General features: G+C 40.1%; 1 long non-coding RNA gene across 1 annotated transcript in view; it reads left to right on the top strand.

Moving 5' to 3' along the window:
* Positions 1 to 3,111: 3,111 nt before the first annotated feature.
* Positions 3,112 to 23,324, top strand: part of LOC135222882 (uncharacterized) — a 72,305-nt gene continuing 52,092 nt past the window's right edge. The window contains exon 1 of the long non-coding RNA XR_010316371.1: positions 3,112 to 3,194. This is a non-coding gene — a long non-coding RNA (uncharacterized LOC135222882). The remainder of the gene's footprint in view (positions 3,195 to 23,324) is intronic.

Here is a 23,324-nt window from a genome sequence, read left to right on the forward strand (position 1 = left end):
TGCAAGTAGGTTTTACGCAATGAACTGCAGTATATTGGGTAAATCCTTGGTCTGTTTTGCTCTCATCACTTACATTGCAAATTTTGTTTTTTTGTTGTTCAGTCATCATGTTGGTAGTCACTTCCAGAGTGAACATTTTATTGTGTCAAGTTAACATTCTGCAATGAACATCAGGAATTTAGGCTGTGTTGGCATAATTCCTGCCCGATCTAATAGCAATCAAAGGTATTGTGCAAAATTGGCAAATCCCATATTCCTGCGGACCGCTGTAACTCATTTCATTTGTCTCTAAGCTAGAGAGAATGACGCTCAGATGTCTGACTATTGAGCGTAAATCACTGGAGTGGCGATCTCCCTGCCTAATGTGTGACCTCGAGCGGCCATATTGAAAGGTCTCGGTCTACTGCATGGTACGATGTATACTTTATCACTTTTATTATTTTTACTATTATTATTTTTATCTGTTTACTATCTTATTGTCTTATTATTATTACTATGAATATTATTTTTCATTATTGGTATTATCATTGTTGCTGGCATTATTATATTATTACTTGACCCAATTTCACAGAGATAAATGACCTTACTAAAACAGATTGGCCTAAGCCTCCAACTATTGTGGTCAAGGCCTAAGCATCTGCTCGTGGATGTAAGCAGTGTCTAGCATAAATGGTTCCTGTAAATGACATGACTCTCTTAGCACACAGTCACTAACCACTAACTAAATAGTAATGTACAATCACTGCACATTAGCATTCATAATACATTTTCACTCACTGAAGACTTACAGTAACTTTACACTCACATTCACTAAACACTCACACTTACTATGCACTCACACTCAATAACACTGAACACCTCACAGAATAGTCAAACACTCACTATACACTAAATCTCTAAACACTCTTAAAACTCACTAAACACTCTTAAAACACTCATACTCGATAATGACTACACCACAAACACTGTAGACACTCACTAAATCCTAAACATTCAATAAACACTAAAAAAATTGCTTAGCATTCACTAAGCACTCACTGTATACTAAACACTCTAAATTATTCACTAAGCATTCACTGTGCACTAAACACTCACAAGACCCTAAACACTCATTAAACACTAAATACTCACTAAAACCCTGGATGCTCATTAAACCCCTAAACACTCATTAAACACTAAATACTCACTAAACCCCTAAACACTCACTAAACAGTAAATGTGGTGAAACTAAACTGAATTTTAGGGCCACATTCGGTACGATTTCATTCAACCTTAAGCCCTCCTGCACTAGCTTTGAATGAGACCAAGTTACAGTGCTGAGGAGTTTAGTAACTTACTTAAAAGTCAAGAAACCTTGCATTTTATTCAACAAAAGTGCAGTTAAGAAACAATCAACTGTATTTCCTGCACCAATTCTTTTTGGGTGATGCCACACGGGTTCACAAAGACGCATTTAAAGGTTTAATACATATAATTAATATTTAAAGAACAGAACAATTATTCAAATTACGTTAAGAAGCAAGAAAACTAACACATTACTGCAAAAATTATTAACAAAACGTTACGTTACTTCGATAGAAATAAAACTTAAATGGCAAACAGGATCTCAGAATATCCTAATGAAGAAGTTACTGCAATGGCGACGACGATTCACGAGGTGATGCGGCTGGATTCTACAAGAATATCTTCTTTTACTTGCCTTCGTGGAGTCAGATGCTAGAATCAGAGAGCTTCACCTTTCCACCCTAGAAGAAAACTCGGGAGGAGTATATTGCATAACACAGTGTCACATATACAAAATTACAGGGTTACGTAACAAACATCAACTTAAAAACAAACATCAAGTGCTTTAATCGTAACCCAACATACAAAAAAAGGGATTTCGTCCAGAAGGCAAGCATAAATTACTGGCATGTGCCCTTACAATAAGAAAATAATATATACATAGTCTCCACAGGAAGAAGTTTGACAACATTGTAATTATACGTCATCTAATTATATAGAGATGGACAAAATATGCAAAAAAAGTGGTTTATTACTTTGAATATCAATGTACTAATTTATACCAACTCATTGCCATAGTTAATATTATAAAACTACTTCTGTGGAGCAAATAATCATATAACGTATTTCCATAGAAACTGTGAAATTTTATTCAAGGGGAATAAATGGCAATTTTTGACAGTAAATGAACATCCACTCATCACTCATTAAACACGAAATAAACACTTACACACTAAACATTCAGTAAACACTAACAATTCTACGGCATTTACTAAACCTCAGTAAACATTCACTGAATACTTACTAAACATTCACTAAACTCAAACATTTACTAAACCCTAAACACTCACTAAATACGGGCATGGATCTACCCTGAAGAGTAATGCACTAAACATTTGTTAAACACTAGCATTCACAAAACATTTTAGCTAAACTCTAAACATTCACTGAATACATATACACTGAACTTTCATTCACTACACACTAACATGCACTAAACCTTCACTAAACCCTAAACACTCACTAAACATTTGCTGAATGCTTATGCGCTAAACATTAGTTAAACACTAACATTCACAAAACATTTTCACTAAACTCAATAAACATTCAATGAATACTTACGCAATAAAGATTCGCTAAACACTAACATTCACAAGCATTCACTAAACACTCACTGACCATTCATTGATTACTTACACACTTAACATTCATTAAAACCCTAAACACTACCTAACATACACTGAATACTTACATAATAAAGATTCAATAACATTCTCAAAACCCTAAACATTCAGTAAACATTCACTAAAATAAGCATTTACTCATAAACATTCGATAAACACTTACTCACTAAACCCTAAAAACTTACTAAACACTTACTCATTGAACATTAACGATAATAAAATTCACAGTCGCACTAATCCCTGTTCAATTTCTGTGTTAGCAGACGTTTAAAAACGGACGAACGGCTTTGCAACGCCGCCCTGGCCACCAATTATTATTACTCTAGCCGCGAGATGGCAGCGCTACTGTCTGCATGTCTTTCAGGGTCATTGATTCCTTAATCAGAGTTACTCTGCACTTCGCCAACTTCCGGTTGTCTGTCTGTGATAGGCTTTATAGTGTGTGAATGTCATCCTCCTTCTAAGATAATTTTGACCTCCGCTTCTTAGCACAGCCATGAATTAAAGGTTAGGATAAATTAATGCAGTTTGTTAGAAGTCGTCTGATGGAAAATCATGGAATATTTAAGTTTCATATATTATAGTGATTAACAGCACTGGTTACTTATATAAAAGATAAAGTGAGCCTGAGCTAGTATAATTTTGAGTAGGCTAGAGTATTCTGGGATCAAACTTTAACAAATGGGTTTTGTCCAAATGTAGCCTAGAGTTGTTTAGGGTTTAGCCTTGTCTCTGTATCCTAGGTTATCATAGATGTATATTATTTAACCGCCAAAAATTCTTATGTTGTCACTTTTTTTTTCAGAAATGCATTTTATTTTTTCTGCCGCAAATTCGTGGTAAAAATTTTTGGCTTTGCCTAAGTTTTAATTAGCCTAGCCTAACAAATGGTGATGGTGGGTCAATAGTTGCTAAGTAAAGCAGTTGGGTGAGTCAAAAGTACCAATGTATATACTAGATTGTAGCATGCCAGGTCCTAGCCTGACCTGGTTAGGTCTTTGCCTTACTCATTAACCTAGCCTCTCCAACCTAACCTGACTTTATGAAAATTGTGCATGCTGTTTTTATGCAATATAACCATTGTATAAAGAGATTGGTACTTCTATACAAGCATTCCGCATCGTTTGTCCCCGTGAATACGAAAGCCACCAGGAACTGGGGCGTCAAAAGTATTTCGCTGTGTTTAGTAGAGCCCCTGCGGGATAATTACAGTCATCCGAATAAATATTACTTAAAATTCTTGTTCAGGAGATAAAACTGCATAGAAAAACCACAACTGCCATAGTCTGGGCCGTCACGGAATATTAATATAGATCTACCAAGAGATTAATGACATTTTAACCTAGCTAACCTCAAAAGACTGCATTGACATAGCCAGGGGGCTTCTTCCTTCTTGCCTCTTTCCTTACATAGCTTGCATAACAATGATAGTGCAATACCATTTTGTTACCCTGGATCCTAATGCTATTCCTCTGACTTCTGGATTTTTATTTACTTCATTTTTTACTATAGGGTTGATCTAAGCTGGTATTCTGTGGCAGGGTAGACTATGGCAGTCAGGTTAAAACACTAAATGATAGTAAGTTAAACATTAACTGAATTATTTAATTTTTCTTAAGTTAAAAACAAAATTTATAGTACCATCATAACACTAGTGACGCAGGAACCAGTGGAATTAATGAGGTTTTCTTTTAATTGCCAGTTTACAACAAAGGCAGAATGCATAAAATAACCTAGGGTAATTCTAAGCCTGCATTCCGCGGTACAGTAGACAATGGCAGTTGACGTTTCTCTATGTTATTTTACCTGCTGAACAAGAATTTAAAGTAATGTTTATTCGGTCGACTGTAATTAAACCGTAATTTACCTTTGAAGACAACATGAAGGTAACAAGGGGTGCGATGCCCAACAACAGCACAAGGGGTTCAAAGGTAAATAACAGATTAGATACAGTCGATCGGCAAAATATTACCTTAAACTCTTGTAAAGTAAGCAAAATAACAGGAAAACGTCAACTGCCATAGTCTACTTCGACTGAACAATCTTCGAAGTTTTGGTTTGGGGCCAAGAAACTTGAACAAACCACCATATTTGAATGCTAGTAGGGGGTGTGGGATACGTAACCAACAGGGAGCCTTATGTCCGGTAAGGGGGGGGTGGTTGTACTGGGAGAAGAAGGCACAGGTACAAGTTGATAAAGCCATGCTGGCGTATGATGTGAAATAACAATTCCCAATAAATATCAAAAACATCAAAAACACTAAACCTTAGGAACACCAAAACGATAGATATAACTAGGCAAATAATGTACATAAAGATTAGGAACCTTACCTTAAATGCTACATAAACACCTTCCTTTGTAAGTCAAGCCTTCACTCGACACAACGAGGGTAAAAGGCCTGTTTTCTAAAAAGGTGGTGATCTTGACAATACATTACCAACCTTTCATACTGTCCTGAGTAATGGACTGAAAAGTCCTTTTAACTAAGGAAATAGTTAACACAAGTACGGGGTAAGGTTGAGTCGAGTTGGATGGATGGATGTATGAGTTTTAGGGCAAAAGCCCAGGCACTGGGGCCAAAGAAGCCATTCAGTGCCGTAATGGAAAGTAAATAAATTACATTAAAATTTATTTACTTAACATTGCAGCGCTGAATGGCTTCTTTGGCCCCAGTCAAGTTGGTAATGGGCCTGGAGGAGCAGGAGGCGCCAGGGAATGATTTGGCCATCGTGGTTAGTTGATGACTGGAATGAAATGCACGGGCAGGCAAGTATTTTCAGAAGGAAGGTGGGGATGATGGGGTGGGGTAAATGTTTACGTTTTGTGGAAAAAAAACACGAACGTGTGTATATTTATTTATATATACGCGGTTTTACACATCTGGTACTCAAGTATAAATTATCAAGTAAAAGTCAAGAGGCCATTTTAGTGAATAATGAATGGAATATTATCAAGTTTCAAGGATCAGAGTGGTCAGTTCAGGGGGTAATTGAGCTTAACAAGGAATGTTGAGAACAATTGTAAAAATGTGTATTATATATATATATATATATATATATATATATATAGTATATATATATATATATATATATATATATATATATATATATATATATATATATATATATATATATATATATATATATATATATATATATATATATATATATATATATATATATATATATATATATATATATATATTATATATTATATATACACACACACACACACACATACATCGAGCTAAAAGTCCTTTAATATCTAATTCGCTCTACCTTGGAATTAATATATTTTTCATATATACTTAACCGAAGGGGAATTTTTTCTCGATAATAGACTTGCTGGACCAGGGCGCGAACCCAGGCAAGTCTATTATCGAGAAAAAATTCCCCTTCGGTTAAGCATATATGAAAATATATTAATTCCGAGGTAGAGCGAATTAGATATTAAAGGACATTGTAGCTCGATATATGTATATGAATCACGGAAATGTGATATGACTTACATATATATACATACATACATATATTATATATGATATACATATAATAATATATATATATATATATATATATATATATATATATATACTATATATATACAATATATATACATATATATACTATATGTGTATATATATATCTATATATATATACTATATATATATATATATCATATATATCTATATATATATATATATATATATATCTATGTATATATATATATATGTTATATGTATATATATATATATATATATCTATATATATATATATATATATATATATATTATATTATATATACTATATATCATATATATATATATATATATATTATATATTACATATACTCTATATATCTATATATATATATATATAATATATATATAATATATATATATATTATATATATATATATATATACACAACTAAAGTTACGAATGCAATATGTACAGGGTAAACCCTTTTCATTTCCATGTTTCTCTTACACAATGAATATAGGAAATTTTTTCGCAAGGCTATTTTGTTCTTTGTCATCATGGCTTGCTTCTACAAGTTTTCCTGTGGAAAAATTACTGAAAACTTACATTTTCAATGTGAAAGCTGTGTCATAACGTATGGTGATTTTTTGTTTTTATTTTTTTTTTGTATAGTTTGTAAGTAGTTCGACCTCGACCTGACCATAGTGACAAAAAAAAAAAAAAAAAAAAACATTGTGACGTCGCCGTACAAACGAAACAGCCAGGGCCCTGTAACCCCTGGGGCAAGCGCGCACAGCGCAAAAATTCCCTCTTGCCAAAACAAACGTGCTTGCCAAGAATGTTTAAAAGTGTGGATAGGGTACGAAGCGCCGTTCCGCCACCCCGAAACTGAAATCAGTAACTTGCAAAAATTGACATAATTTTATATTTTTTTCGTCTCCCCCACCCAAAATCCCTGGTTCCCACCTGTGGTCCCCCAAGATTGTTGGTGATTGTAAGGGTTTTCCTCACTTATTTAATGATACTGAAGCATAGATAAAGCGTTATTTCAGCATTTTAAGCTGTTTAACACAAACTGGTGCTCCCCTTTCCTATAGAATTACTAAAACTTGCATATTGTTATAAGTAGCTAAATATTGGCACCAACAAATGCATCAGAATTCAAAATATAGATGATTGCTCGGCTGATTTGAGAAATGCCTAGTTCACCTATACGTTTTGAATGTTTAATCCGTGATAGAATTATCCATGCCGCTACAGAGGTTGGCTGTCTGAATATCCTTGCTATGGCTGTTTGCTTCTCTCATGTTCTTGTACATTTTTTTTTCCTAGTATGTCTCCCATAGGGAGTAGCTAGAATGTCAGGTTCTACAGAAATTATTAGGATAAATGATCGAAGTGCGACCAGTTGGCTCGAACAAGACTACTTTTTTCACTCTATATTTAACTGGTGAAACAAAGATACAATTAAATCATTAAGCATACCATTCAAAAGATTGGAATTTTGTCAACAGAATGAGATATATGAAAGCGCCATACAAACTAAAATTAGCATGTGAAGTCTTCGTAAAATGTGTTCAAGGCAGTTTTTAAATCCAATGTGGCGTCTGGTCAGATCTCGTCCTATTCCTCACCGAATAGTCGCTACGTCCTTCTCAGCGCTCATTTGAACAATATTTGCGTACATATATAATGTTTATTGATATTACTCAAGATTGTAGTTGCAATCAGCACAATAAAACATTTTGTTGCCTATACTAATGAAAATATGTATAGTCTAATTCCCGGGGTCATGTTTTGAACTGAAATGCATTTTTACCTTGTCATCGGTGGTTTTACCCTTATTGCCATCACAACTGAAACTCCACAGTGATTATTTTATTGTAATTATACACATTTTGTCTTTGATTCACTCCAAATTCCACTTGAAATGGTTGAGTTCGTTCACAGCGAAGCCTTGACGGGAACAATTTTTCAGTCTTTATTGTACATCCGGGTGCCAAAAGTACCAGCGGACAGACGACGGATTAATGAACTGTTTATGACAAATTTTTTATTTTTTATTGCACCGTTCATTGATTTAAGTCTATTACTATTTTGACTTTTCTTAAATTTTTAATAATTGTATAGCTGAAATAAATGTAACTTTCAATGTTTTCGTGCTACGAAAGGATTAAAAAAAAGGGAAAGCGTTAAAAATACATTGTAGCTAATGTTCACAGCAAAACCGTTGAAATTATGTCTGGAATCTGGTTACTTTTACAACAAATATTTTCAAATTAATTATCATAATAATGCATAATAAATTTGTGCAATTCATAGCCTTATTCTGGTGTTTAACTAATTATTTAAACTAGCAAACTTACCCATCATGATAAAATACGGGTGCAGAAGTGAAAAATTTATATGTACTATTTGTTCAGCAATATTAAAATAAGGGCGAATACACGAATAGTCTCTCTCTCTCTCTCTCTCTCGTAATGTAATTCAAGGGACGATCACTGAACGCAGAGAAATTCTTATTCATTGTTGTTTTCCCCTCTTTTAATGATATTCTCTCTCTCTCTTTCTCTCTCTCTCTAAAGTAAGTGAAGGACCATCAATGAACATAAGAAGTTCGTATTCATTATTGTTTACCCTCTTTTAACCCTTTAACGCCGAATGGACGTATTAAAACGTCGAGTCAAAATCTCCCCCCCCCGATTGCCGAATGGGACGTACCATACGTCGTCTCAAAAAGTTTTTTTAAAAATTCGCGGAAAAATACTTATAGGCCTACCAGCCGAAAACTTTTGAATCACGCGCCTTGGGGGATGCTGGGAGTTCACGGATCAAGGTGTTGTTTTGTTTTGATGCGTGACCCAAGTGCGCAGGCGCGAAATGCCTTCTTCTCGCCCCAGCCAGCATCAGCGACGCACCGTTCGAGAGCGATCTTTTATCGGAACCGCGTTTTTCTGAGCTTGTGCGAGACTTTGGACCTGGATGCTGGGGAAGGAACAAGCACCCAACCTGACCTTGCTCCTCAACGCCGTTCTGTGCGACCACGTGTCGATGAAAGTGCTTCTCAAGTGTCTCATTTGCCGTTAGTACCCCAAGGAAGCATCGGGCCGTCCTTAGGGCATTCGTAGGAATTTGGGAGGGCTCCAACAAAGGACATTAATTGAATGATTTATCAGATCTCGATCGAGAGTATGTGGCAAGTCCTCATTTTGATGGCGGATGGTCGTCAAGTGATGAGGACATAACTCTCGATGAAAGTGATGACGACGAATATTTGCCCCCAATGTGTCCGTTCGAGGGTCACATCCCGAAAGTGAATTAGAGTTCAGTAGTTTCAGTGCGTATGAGGGGGAATCTGAGGAGGGGGATGATGAAGAGTTTTTAGTTCAAGTTTTCGCGCCGTATGAGGATGATACAGAAAGCGAAGGCTTGAGTGAGGGAGAGGGCCAGTGAGGGGGTCTCGTGTTCGTAGTCGTACCCGCGCTCGTTGCGCGCGCACGGGCACGCAGAAGGTCGGATAGTCGAGCAAGCAGCCAAGGTGAATCTCGGTCGTCCGAAAGCGAGGATGGGTGGACAGAGGACCCACACCACCTACCATGCATCCATTCGCGGCAAATCCTGGCCTCACCGTACCTGCTCCCCTGACTCCTCTGGGTTTCATTCAGCTTTTGTTCCTTACGCGGGAATTGCTGGAGTACCTGGTAGCAGAGACGGCGGACTACGCCAGGTACTGCCGTGATGATTGCGCACGACATTGTCCGTATTATTGGCGAGGTTGCAACCTCCCTGACATGGCGCATTTTTTGGGGCTCCACGTTTTTTTTGGATTGTTGCCTGCTTTCCGACGTCAGGATATATTGGGGGAAGGCGTAATTTTTTCTTTGGTACGGCCCAATGTGCCCGGCGTTATGGCCCCGTGATACTTTCCTGGCGTTGGACAGATATTTCAACGCCTTCAACCGAAGGGCCATACCCCGGAATAACTCTGTCGCCTCATTTTAGTGCGCCCAGTGTTGGATTATATCCGTGAACGCTGTGTAACTCTCGTGATTCTGGAAAGAACCTTTCATTGGATGAGGGGATGATGCCTTACAAAGGACGTCTAAGCATCAAAGTGTATAACCCCAAGAAGCCGAAGAAATATGGCGTGAAATTTTATTTTTATTACCGAGGCCAACACTGGCTACGTCGTGGACTTTTTGGTGTATTCCGGCGTCTTCTCCACACGTTGCGTGACACTGTTTTTCAGGCTTGTGGATCGTTTCCGTAACCAGGGATACCACCTGTTTTATGGATAATTATTATAACTCGGTATCCCTGGCCCAGGAACTGTATGAAGCAGGTATTCACGTCAGTGGTACCCTTCGGTTGGTGCGTGGGGCCCCAAATTCCCTCAAGCGGTTCGCTAGCCATCCGCAACATCTGGCAAGAGGAGAGAGACAGTGGCGGCGGAAGGGAGCTGTCTTTGTCATCTGTTGGAAGGGTGTCCGACTCTCCCGTCCCCATGATTTCGACGAGCCATGAACCTGTCCAAGAGGAGATCGTGCAGCGGAAGAAGACACGTCGACAGGGCCGAGTTGTGTATGAGGAGTTTCGTTTAGACCACGCCCTACCGTCATTGGTCACTACAACAGGCACATGGGAGGTAGTTGATCTCGTTGATCAGCTCATCCAATATTATCCCTTCGCCAGGAGAACCAGGAGGTGGACACAAAAGCTCCTCAAATACATCCTTCAGTTGGCCCTCCAAAATGCCAACATACTGTACTGTGGGTACCGCGGTAAACAATCTTCCGAGGTTGTCCCACATACAGTTCCTAGAGGTAGCCGGAATGCCCTCATCAACTTTAATCCCGAGGAGTGGCCTTCCATCACTGTCCCCCCTGCCCCGAGCTGTAGATCTCCCCGTACAGGAAAGGGCAGACCTAAGGGGTGCCTACTTCGGTCATAGAGGTGCCAACGCCCCTGCTGCCTGCCGCCGCCACTGCTGCCGACGCCCCTGCTGCCGATGCCCCTGCTGCTGACGCCCCTGCTGCTGACGCCCCTGCTGCCGCCGCCCCGGCTGCCGACGCCCCTGCTGCGCCGCCCCTGCTGCCGCCCCCGCCCGCACCACCCCTTCTCGTCGGGTAGTGGACCCTCCGTGTCAGCTGATGCCAGGGGATCACTACTGGATCTCCTTGAAGGGCGCAGGCAGAAACGGTGCCGGTGTGCTATATGAATGGCAGAAGGAGAGACAACCCGGTTCTTCTGTCGCACCTGCAAGATAGCTCTATGCAGGTTTCGGGGAGTGTGACCGCAAATACCACAGTGCGGTCTTCTATTGAAGTGCGACTCAGCGGCAGTCAGGGGGAGGGCTCACGGGACTGCGCCCTATCCCAGCTGCCGTAAAGGGCGCGCGTCTCCCTCCTCCACCTGTACCTCGTCATGTCGAGAGGAAAAAAATGCAAGACTTCTTCAATGGAGGAGGGAGAAAACAAGAATAGAACGAAGAGTCAGGATTAGGAGTGAGTATTCTGCATTTGTTTTATATTTATTTTTTCATTTATTATATCAAGTTGTTATATCTCCATATCTATGCATGATACGATATTTCATTGTATGCCAAAAGAAAAGTGTCACCTGCATTCCTTTTATTTATGTATTCGTACCAGAATGGAAAATGTAATAAATAAAGAAACACGCACATTATATATTTATATATATATATATATATATATATATATATATATATATATATATATATATATATATATATATATATATATATATATTTATAGATATATATATATATATATATATATATTTATAATATATATATATATATATTTATAGATATATATATATATATATATATATATATATATATATATATATATATATATATCTATATATATATATATATATATATCTATATATATATATATATATATATATATATATATATATATATATATATATATATATATATATATATATATATATATATATATATATGTATATATATATATATATATATATATATATATATATATATATATATATAATATATATATATATATATATATATATTTCTTTATTGTTTTTTATGTTGGTATTTTTGGGTAAGCAAAATACATAACATTCTAGTAATCTTCAGTCATTTATCTTCATTTTGAAACAAATCCGAAGGCTCTAGAACAATATTGTGATTTATGGTGAATTTTTGAAAAAAATATTTTTCTTCCCTCCGCGCGCCGCTTCGCGCCGAAAATCTCCAAAATGTGTACATCCCGTTATCCTAATATTTGCTCCTTTCCATATTAGCCGTTTTATAGAGTTTCATATATCAAAATGTGCGCAAATTCATGGAAAATATAATAAAAAATAATTGAATGTTGTAGCTTTTCTCATTTCTGAAATATGGGCATATAAATCACGATAATTGGGAAAAAAACTACGTACGGTCAAATTTGACGCAACCGAAATGGTCAAAAAACGTAATTGTAAGCTAAAACTTTTTAGCTGCCTAGTAATCTTCAGTCATTTATCTTCATTTTGAAACAAAAAATTCGAAGTCTCTAGAAAAACAATATAGTGATTTATGTGAATTTTGAAAAAATATTTTTCTTCCCTCCGCGCGCCGCGTTCGCGGCCGAAAACTCTCCAAAATGTGTACATCGCGTTATCCTAATATTTGCTCCTTTCCATATTAGCCGTTTTATAGAGTTTCATATATCAAAATGTGCGCAATTTCATGAAGAATACAATAAAAAATAATTGAATGTTGTAGCTTTTCTCATTTCTGAAATATGGGCATATAAATCACGATGATTGGGAAAAAAACTACATACGGTCAACTTTGACGCAACCGAAATGGTCAAAAAACGTAATTGTAGCTACAACTCTTACGGCCTAGTAATTTTCATTCATTTATCTTCATTTTGTAAATAAATTTGAAGTCTCTAGAACAATATTGTGATTTATGGTGAATTTTTGAAAAAAGGGATTTTGACGTAAGGAAAATCTATTTCTGGGCGATTGGCTCGTGTCGCCAGCGAAATATCCTTTAATCTATTATTTCTAGGGTAAATGTACTAACACATACCAGAGAATAAATAAAATAAAGAAAAAGGTCAGTATAACTGACTCGCTCACCCTCCAAGAGGGTGTCGGTATGAACACTAGGCGAGTGAGACCACTACCACGAGCCAAATACCAATAGAAATCTCCCACAACAAAAACCCTCCATGAGGGGAGCCGACCCACAGAGTGAGCAGCTCGTACTACTACTACTCCATCCCATGCTGCCGACTGCTGCGCCTCTGGTGCCATCCTGAAGTTAGCAGACAATCTTGGGCGATGGGATGGGTAGGGCGGGATTTCGCTGGCGACACGAGCCAATCGCCAGAAATAGATTTTTCCTTACGTCAAAATCCCTTTTCTGGGCTCAGCTCGTGTCGCTGCGCGAAATCGTACCAGAGAAATAGCACAAGATTGTAAACAAAAGTAATAAAATAAATCAGAATAGGTCTCAATAAAAAATAAAGTAAATATAAAAAAGAATATAATTGCTAAAAAGATACAAATACACAGTGATACAAAATAGAAATATGCTTAAATTACCCTTAATTCTAAATCATGTTTCTTATCATAAGGTAATTACATATGTACAGAGGTAAATTGGCTTACATGTAACAAAATGGTATCTGTGTAAAGGCATGTATCAAAATATAATAGCAATTAAAATAATCAAATGAACAAATTAAGCAACAAGGATAATATATAAGGAATGCATATGACTTAATATACAAAATCCATAACCATTATAAATGAGATGTATCCCCTAGCATAAAAATAAGGGGGTAACATCCATGAGATCAAAATCCATAATCATCTGTGAGTGTCCCTAGTCAAAAAAATAGGGGGCACACACTACATCATCATATAAGCAGCTAAGACACCAGTGAATGTAAATGAACACGGTAGGAATAGACGAACTGTTGGGTGAAGCGGTAGAAAGGAGGGGACTGAATCTTCTACTACAATTTAACTAGAATCAGGGGAAAACTATGTTTCCCGCTGCTACTGCTGAAAATTTCAGAGCTTCCAAGGACTTAAGGTAATGGCGTTTGAACACTGTCGGCGATTTCCATCCGGTATACTTTTTCAACTCATCGAAGTTCATGTGTTGGAAATAATTAATTGAGGTGGCTACTGCCCTGACATCATGTACTTTCTGGGAAAGAGTCAGATTGGCTTGCTTAATAAAGTACAGGATTTGTTGCCTGATGCCTTTAATGGATAAAGTTCCACCTTTTTCCCTCTTAAAGAGGGGACCCGATGAGGATGAGGAGGTCCTGGACAGAAAGGCTCGTAAAGTTGTAACTGGGCAAAGAGATACGTCTTGTGGAAGGGGTAGTACCTTCCAAGGTTCCCACCTCATCAAAGGGTCTTCATTCTTTGCTAAAAAGCTACGTTTCCGGAGAAAGTAGTACCTCCCCGTGTGGGAAGGAATTGATATGATCCGGATCTCTGACAAAGCCGACAGTTCTGAAATTCTTGCTCCTGAAGCTAAGCTTAATAAAACAGTGTTTTCCTTAAGAGCATTATAAATGAGCATGTGTCATTATCGGTTTTCTGAAGCCAGTTTTAGAACATCGTTTAAGAACCATGAAACTGACGTAGGCCTTACAGAAGGTCTAAGTCTAGCACATGCCTTAGGAATAGACGAGAAGTAGGAATCCGTCAAGTCTATGTTGAACCCAAATTGAAATATCTTTTTTCAAGGCTGACTTGTTTGTCGTAACCGTGCTAGCTGCTAAACCTTTTTCAAATAAGGATCTGAAAAAGGATATAGCTGAATTAACTGTCATGATTCTAATATCAGATTCTCTCAGGAAGATTGCTAACTTTTTGACAGCAGCATCATACTGTCTCAAAGTTGAATCTCTTTTATATCGGATTCCAGGAAGAGAATATTCTGAGGGTCAATATTCGCATCTCTTTTTGCCGCAAACTTCATGAAATCCATAAAGTTATGGGTTTTGAGAATCCCTGAGGAATCGAACACAGTCTTCGTTTGTACTGACTGGGAGAGCCTGGGATTGGGGGATCCGAAGAGGACGAAGGCCCAGCTCCAGAATTAGGGGATACCAATTGCTCTTCGGCCAGTCCTGGGGCTACTAGAGCCACTTGACCCTTGAACGTCCTGAGTTTGTTTAAAACTTTCATAAGAGATTCACTGGGGGAAGACATAAATCTTCTTCCAGTTGTTCCAGTCTAGAGCCAGGGCGTCCGTGGCATAAGCCAGAGGGTCCAGGTTGGGGGCTACATAACAGGGGAGTTTGTGATTCGCTTGGGACGCGAAGAGATCCACCTGTAGCCCTGGGACTCTTTGAAGGATCCATTGGAACGAACTGTTGTCCAGTGACCATTCCGATTCTAGGGGTACTGATCGGGATAATGCGTCTGCTATGACGTTTCCTCACTCCAGCTATGTGAGTGGAGGAGAGATTGCCAACTGAACTTGTCTGCCAGGGAGAAGATGGCTAGGTAAACCATCACATGATTTAGATGACGTGACTTGGAGCCTCCTCTGTTTATACAATGCACTACCACTGCGCTGTCCAGAACTAGCTTTATGTGGGAGTACTTTGGTGGGCGCAACCTTTTTAGAGTCAAGAACACTGCCATTGCCTCCAGTACGTTTATATGGAACTGACTGAACTGAGGTGACCAAGTTCCTTGAACCTTTTGGACGTGGAATACCCTCCCTCAACCGCTTAAGGACGCGTCTGTGTGGATGGTAATCCCTGGTGGAGGGAACTGAAGGGGTACTGACACTGACAAATTCTTGACTTTCGCCCACGGCCGAAGTCGATTCTTTAGAATCAGAGGGACTGAGGATAGTTTGTCCCTGGACCTGACATTTGCTCGTGAGCGCCAGATTCTGGTTAGGTCTTTCAGTTTGGCTTTCATTAAGACGTTCGTCACTGATGCAAACTGGAGAGAACCCTAGGATCCTCTCCTGAGCTCCTCCTTGACGCCAGTTTTTGTGACTTAGAAATTGCTTGACTGACTTCGCTATTTTCTTTCCTTTTGGTTGATGGAATCGACAGAGTATGGGAGGATAGATTCCATTGAATGCCCAGCCACTGAAAGTCTGACTCTGGAGTGAGTCTTGACTTGGTCCTGTTTATCTTGAAGCCTAGATATTCCAGGAACTGAATCACTTTCAGTGTAGCTCTGTTGCATTCCTCGACTGTTGAAGCCCAGATCAACCAATCGTCGAGATACGCTACTACCATAATCCCTTGCGATCTGAGTTGTTGTACTACCACTTCCGCTAGTTTGTCGTGAACACCCTGGGTGCCACGTTGAGTCCGAAGGGGACTACCTTGAAGGAGAATGTCCTGGTCTCCTATCTTGAAACCCAGATATGGACGGAAGTGTCTTGCAATAGGGATATGATAGTAGGCCGTCTGTAAGATCGATAGAGGTGGTGACGGCCCCCACGGGGAAGTAAGGTCCGCACTGTGAGATCGTGAGCATCTTGAACTTGTCGCAGCGGATGGCTAAGTTTAAGCGGACAAGTCTAAGATTACCCTTCTTTTTTTGTTGAGCCTTTCTTTGGCACGCTGAACAAGCGACCTTGAAATTTTAATCTCTTGACTCTCGCTATAGCTCCTTTCTGAAGGAGGTCGTCTGCGTACTCTGTCAATTCCTTGGAAGGAAGTTGACGAAAGGTCTGGATGGAGGTGGGTTCGTTCAACCAGCTCCAACCAGGCCTTTTGACACTATGCTCTGAGCCCATTCGCTGAAGTTCCACCGGTGGCGAAAGTGAAACAGCCTCCCTCCTACCTGAAGTTCTTCATTGGTTCTGGTAACCGCCTCGGCCTCCTCTGAAGTGCTTTCCCCTGTTAAAGGGGCCTCCCGATCCTCTCCCACGAAAGGAACGCTTACCTCTGCCTCCCTTACCCGAGCGGTCATACTTCTGCGAAGCTTGACTCTCGAAGGCTTGATTGTAAGCTGGGGAGATGGCGTAAGAGGTGGAGGGCTGAGGCTGAGGGGATATCACATAAATTGGCTGTGATTGAGCCTTAGAGGTGGAAGGCTGGGCAGTTTGCACTAAGGGCACCGTTGGAACTTGCTGAGGAAAGCGTGGCTGCTTTTTCTGGTAAGATGGAAACGCCTAGGTTCCTCTGTCCCTTACCTTTAGGTGTTAAGTCTTGTCTCCTCTTAGCCGTAAGGCCCCAACGGTCCTTAAGGCTCTGGTTTTAGCCTCGTAGCCTCTGATTGTACTTCCTTCACCATAGCTTCTGGGAAGAGATCTGCTCCCCAGATGTTAGACGAGAGTAACCTATTCGGCTCATGTCGAATGGTTGCCTCTTGCAGGACATGCTTCCTACAATTTGTTCTAGCAGTGGCAAACTCAAACATATCCGACTGTACCGTTTGAGTCAGGGCTTTGGTCATGACTTAAAAAGCGGTTCTGAGCCATAAGCTATGGTTGCTACCTCGACATAGCCATAGAGTTAATCGATCTGGCTAATCGCGATTTCGCGTCAAATTCAGCCTGAATAGGCTATCTGGAAGCCTGGGTAGCTTTTCACCAAACTGCTCCATAGCACAGTCCGGTTTGAGTTTGCCAGCTGAGAAGGTGTTTGGCAAGTCCTCCCACAATTCTCCGGCTGAGGGGAGCAACGGAGATGTGGGATCTGCTTCCTTTAATTGAGGCATGGGTTCCCCCTTCTGGGCCGCTGGGATGGTAGACCTAGCGATCTTTGTGAGGAACGGGAGCGGGGTACTCTCCTCCATTGTGAAAATGGTAAAGGGACTCTTGAAAGGTTGTATCCTGGTATTAGAACAATCCATGTCCTCTAAACATCTGAGCCATTCTCTCTGAGCCTGGGCTCGTGAATAGAGGACTGTCTCCTTTGGTACCCTATTATCCCGAACCATGGCTGAAGCTGTAAGCCTTGCGTAGCCTATGAACGGAGGCTGGAGGTCTTCCGGAAGAACTCGAAGTCCTCTATCCTTCGAGTTCCGAATTCCGGTATGGAGATGAGACCGTCTTGGAAGGGGGTGCTATGATGCTACTCTCCATGGATTGTTCATCGAGAACGGAGGTAGTGAGTCATACGGAGGAAGCTGATTTCCACTCGTATTGGAAAGTGAAGGAGAGGCTAGAGGGGCTTCTTTCAGTCCGGCTATAATGGAGTCCTGGGAAGTAATCCTATCCGACAGACGAGAGATCATCTGTTCCATGCTACTCTTTTAAGGACCCAACCAGTCGCCCACCTGTTGTAACAGACCCAGCATTGGAGTCCAAGGCCGGAGCTGCTGCGGAGGTGGAGGGGTGGCTCTGAACCGGAACTAAGGGTAGCGGAACTGGTGACTCTGCCGGGGTGCGAGATCTCTCTCTAGAGGATTTACTCCTCGAGGACTTAGAGCCGGAGCCAGAAGCTTTAGACCTGTCTGCTCCGGGATTGCCAGCCGGAGACTTACGTGAGGAGGAAGACGCCGAAGTCGACTTCTTAGAAGACGACGACGTCTTAGTCAAGGATTTCACTGCTTGACCCTTGACCTTAGGTCTAACCGAAGCGTCAGGAGGAGTATATAATTCATCGCCTGTAAAGCCTTGGAAGGATGGAGAGGTTGCAGGAGTAGAAGAAACAGTCACACCCAAGGGTGACCCTTGGGTGTCCACCATACCTACCTCGACCAACAGGTCGTCTACACCTACCATAGGTTCCACATTAATATCTAAAGTCGCGACTTCCGTGGAGATATCCTGGTCTTGGTCGGTTAATGAGGCAGCCAGCGTGTTGGATGAAGGCGATAGTAGGGGCGCCTCTACTGGGTCGACGTATCCTGTCGCCTTGCCTCCGGGGAAGATTAACAGCGCCAACCGCTTCTCCAAGATGTAGGGCATACCCTTGGCGGCGTTTTTCCCAAAACCACCGACCCAGGCCCGCAGGGTTGCCAGCGCGGTATCTTTCACTGCCGGCGCCTGGAAGAGAGGGCGAAGATTAGATTTAAGAATCACTTAAAACTAAACTTAAAATATAACTTAAACTTAGATGCCTTAAGTTAAAGTGGATGATGAAAACTTAAGCACTAAAACAGAAGCGGAGCAGCTACCGGAGATGGAATACTCACTCCTTCTAACAGCTGGCTCACCAGATCGTAACATATGGTACACGTCTCATGGTACCAGACCTGGATGTCCCCGTGCAGAGTCGCGCATGGAGCATGGGACCGGCAAACTTCGTGTCCACATGGGTCCTGAAGTGTGGCGGCGCATCCCGGATGCTCACAGTTGGTGGCCTGTAAGTGGAAGACACATGAGTATCTTAAAGAATAACACTTACAGGCTAAAGGACAGAAGAACTCCGTTGCATGCCGGAGCTCGGAAAAAATTTGGGCATAACCCCCCCCTGCATTGCCTGAATAGGCTATAATCCCGGGATTTATTTCCGGTAAGACATGTAAAAAAGGGGGGGGGGAAGGTTTAATGGTACTTAAGATAAACTTATAGTTAATCTAATACACTTAAACCTAAAACTCAAACGAACCACCGGAACGAGTCCAGTGCGTGGCGGAGTGTAGTAACTCAGCGGTACGGTAAGGTTAGTAGGGACCTACTGTATGTTCCGGTCCATTCTACTGGATGGACTAACAACTTCCCGCTGGATGCTAGGACTCCGATCAGGAAAGGAGTCCAAGTAAGGTCGGGAAGAGCGAGGAGACATACAGGCTCGAGCGAACCGGAGCGACCAGGAGCAACGGATGGGGGGAAAGGCCAGTAACCCTCCACCACGTTACCACCGGGCCGGAGCCGATGAGCCGGAGAGATCGCGTCCAGTCTGGGTCTGTCCCGTCTCTCTGGCCCCTCCGCCTGAGGGGGGGAGAGGGAGGCATGCTCGGGTATGTGGAGCGAGCGCGGGCAGACCGACCCACCCTCCCCCGACTCAATGGAAGAGCGAGAGGAGGGGGAAGGGGACTGGGCAGGCGTCTGGCTGTCTCGTGATCGCGTAGTGACCACGAGACGGTAAGACTAACATAAGACAACTAAGCCTAGGACCAACCAACTGATCAGAGAGATGCTATCGGGAAGCAACTGAACTGAAAAGCGGTAGCATGGAGACCCACTGGGCCAAAACCGACTGATCAGAGAGATGCTATAGGAAGCAACCGAACTGATGAGCGGTAGCATAGGCTCGATGAGTCCAGGACCTAGGCTAAGCCAGACGCCTAACGAACCTAACCATAACAAAATACATGGAATAAATAAAATAAAAGAAAGAAAACAATAAAGTAGGAGAAAAAAAAAAAAAAAAAAAAAAAAAAAAAAATAAAAAAAAAAAAAAAAAAAAAAAAAAAACATCCAGGAGTGTACGACTAACCCGAAGGAAAGTCTACCACTCAAAAGCTAGTCAGAGGCCGATACTAAGAGCCGGGACTAGGGTCTGGAAGAAGAAGCCTACTATAAGGTAAAAGACATGCATGCATGGCAAACCTGAGTAGACAGTACCCTAAGTAAAACGGATAATTAAAATAGACGTACATATATATGGGGATGTTCTAGGTATGGGAGACCGAGAACGAACCCACCACGCGCAGAACCATGCTGCCATGCTTTCCGACCCCAAGTACGTATTTATACCTAAAAAACGGCAAATACTGACTGAGGGCCGAAAAGAATCAACTAACCATAATTACTGAGTACTTAACTTAGCTGCTGCAATAGCTGCACGCTCCATTTATTATAGATAAATCCAACGAAAGGGCACAAAAAACACAGAGAGAAAAATATCACAACCGACTCGTGTGCGCTAACTTGAAAGGATGGCCACCAGAGGCGCAGCAGTCGGCAGCATGGGATGGAGTAGTAGTAGTTACGAGCTGCTCACTCTGTGGGTCGGCTCTCCTCATGGAGGGTTTTTGTTGTGGGAGATTTCTATTGGTATTTGGCTCGTGGTAGTGGTCTCACTCGCCTAGTGTTCATACCGACACCCTCTTGGAGGGTGAGCGAGTCAGTTATACTGACCTTTTTCTTTATTTTATTTATTCTCTGGTATGTGTTAGTACATTTACCCTAGAAATAATAGATTAAAGGATATTTCGCGCAGCGACACGAGCTGAGCCCAGAAAATATCTTTTTCTTCCCTCCGCGCGCCGCTTCGCGGCCGAAAATCTCCGAAATGTGTACATCGCGTTATCCTAATATTTGCTCCTTTCCATATTAGCCGTTTTATAGAGTTAGATATATCAAAATGTGCGCAAATTTATGAAGAATACAATAAAAAATAATTGAATGTTGTAGCTTTTCTCATTTCTGAAATATGGGCATATAAATCACGATGATTGGGGAAAAAACTACATACGGTCAACTTTGACGCAACCGAAATGGTCAAAAAACGTAATTGTAAGCTAAAACTCTTACGGCCTAGTAATCTTCAGTTATTTATCTTCATTTTGAAACAAATTCGAAGTCTCTAGAACAATATTGTGATTTATGGTGAATTATTGAAAAAAATATTTTTCTTCCCTCCGCGCGCCGCTTCGCGGCCGAAAAACTCTGAAATGTGTACATCGCGTTATCCTAATATTTGCTCCTTTCCATATTGGCCGTTTTATAGAGTTAGATATATCAAAATGTGCGCAAATTCATGAAGAATACAATAAAAAATAATTGAATGTTGTAGCTTTTTTCATTTCTGAAATATGGGCATATAAATCACGATGATTGGGAAAAAAACTACGTACGGTCAACTTTGACGCAACCGAAATGATCGAAAAACGTAATTGTAAGCTAAAACTCTTACGACCTCGTAATATCCAGTCATTTATCTTCATTTTGAAACAAATTCGAAGTCTCTAGAATAATATTGTGATTTATGGTGAATTTTTGAAAAAAATATTTTTCTTCCCTCCGCGCGCCGCTTCGCGGCCGAAAATCTCCGAAATGTGTACATCGCGTTATCCTAATATTTGCTCCTTTCCATATTAGCCGTTTTATAGAGTTTCATATATCAAAATGTGCGCAAATTCATGAAAAATACAATAAAAATTAATTGAATGTTGTAGCTTTTCTCATTTCTGAAATATGGGCATATAAATCACGATGATTGGGAAAAAAACTACGTACGGTCAAATTTGACGCAACCGAAATGGTCAAAAAACGTAATTGTAAGCTAAAACTCTTACGACCTCGTAATATCCAGTCATTTATCTTCATTTTGAAACAAATTCGAAGTCTCTAGAATAATATTGTGATTTATGGTGAATATTTGAAAAAAAATATTTTTCTTCCCTCCGCGCGCCGCTTCGCGGCCGAAAAACTCAGAAATGTGTACATCGCGTTATCCTAATATTTGCTCCTTTCCATATTAGCCGTTTTATAACGTTTTATATATCAAAATGTGCGCAAATTTATGAAGAATACAATAAAAAATAATTGAATGTTGTAGCTTTTCTCATCTCTAAAATATGTGCATATAAAAAAATATATATATAAAAATTTCGACATTCGGTCAACTTTAACTCGTCCGAAATGGTCAAAATTTGCAATTCTAATCTAAAACTCTTACAGTATCGTAATATTCAATCATTTTTATTCATTTTGAAACAAATTGGAAGTCTCTAGAACAATATTTAAATTTACGGTGAATTTTTGAAAAAAATATTTTTTTAACGTCCGCAGCGTTACGAATTCGTTCATCATTTTGTGATAATATTTTTCCGGTGTTGCTTTTATTGTTTTACAATGTATTATATATCAAAATGATTGCAATTTAGTGTACAATACAACGAAAAAAAAATAAACTCGTTAGCTTTCACCGTTTTTTGCACAGCGGGATTTTAATACAATTATGTATGAATTTTTTTTTTTCGCTACCATATATCGCATTATTTACATATGATAATGATATTATTTTTCATTTCTGATGATTGCATACTAAACTTCAGGCAATGACAAAAAAAGGAGCCAAAAATGAACTCTTAATCTTTAAAACTAAGCGCGCTGTGATTTTTAGAAAAAATTATTATTTTTTTCCCGCTTCCGCTCATCACTTCAAAACCGGCTCCGGCATTCGGGGGAGTTTTTTTATTTTTACTGCTTGTCGGCGTTTAAGGGTTAATGATTCTCTTCTCTCTCTCTCTCCTCTCT

The sequence above is a fragment of the Macrobrachium nipponense genome, chromosome 8 (genome assembly GCF_015104395.2).
Source record: "Macrobrachium nipponense isolate FS-2020 chromosome 8, ASM1510439v2, whole genome shotgun sequence".
Classification (NCBI taxonomy): Eukaryota; Metazoa; Arthropoda; class Malacostraca; order Decapoda; family Palaemonidae; genus Macrobrachium; species Macrobrachium nipponense.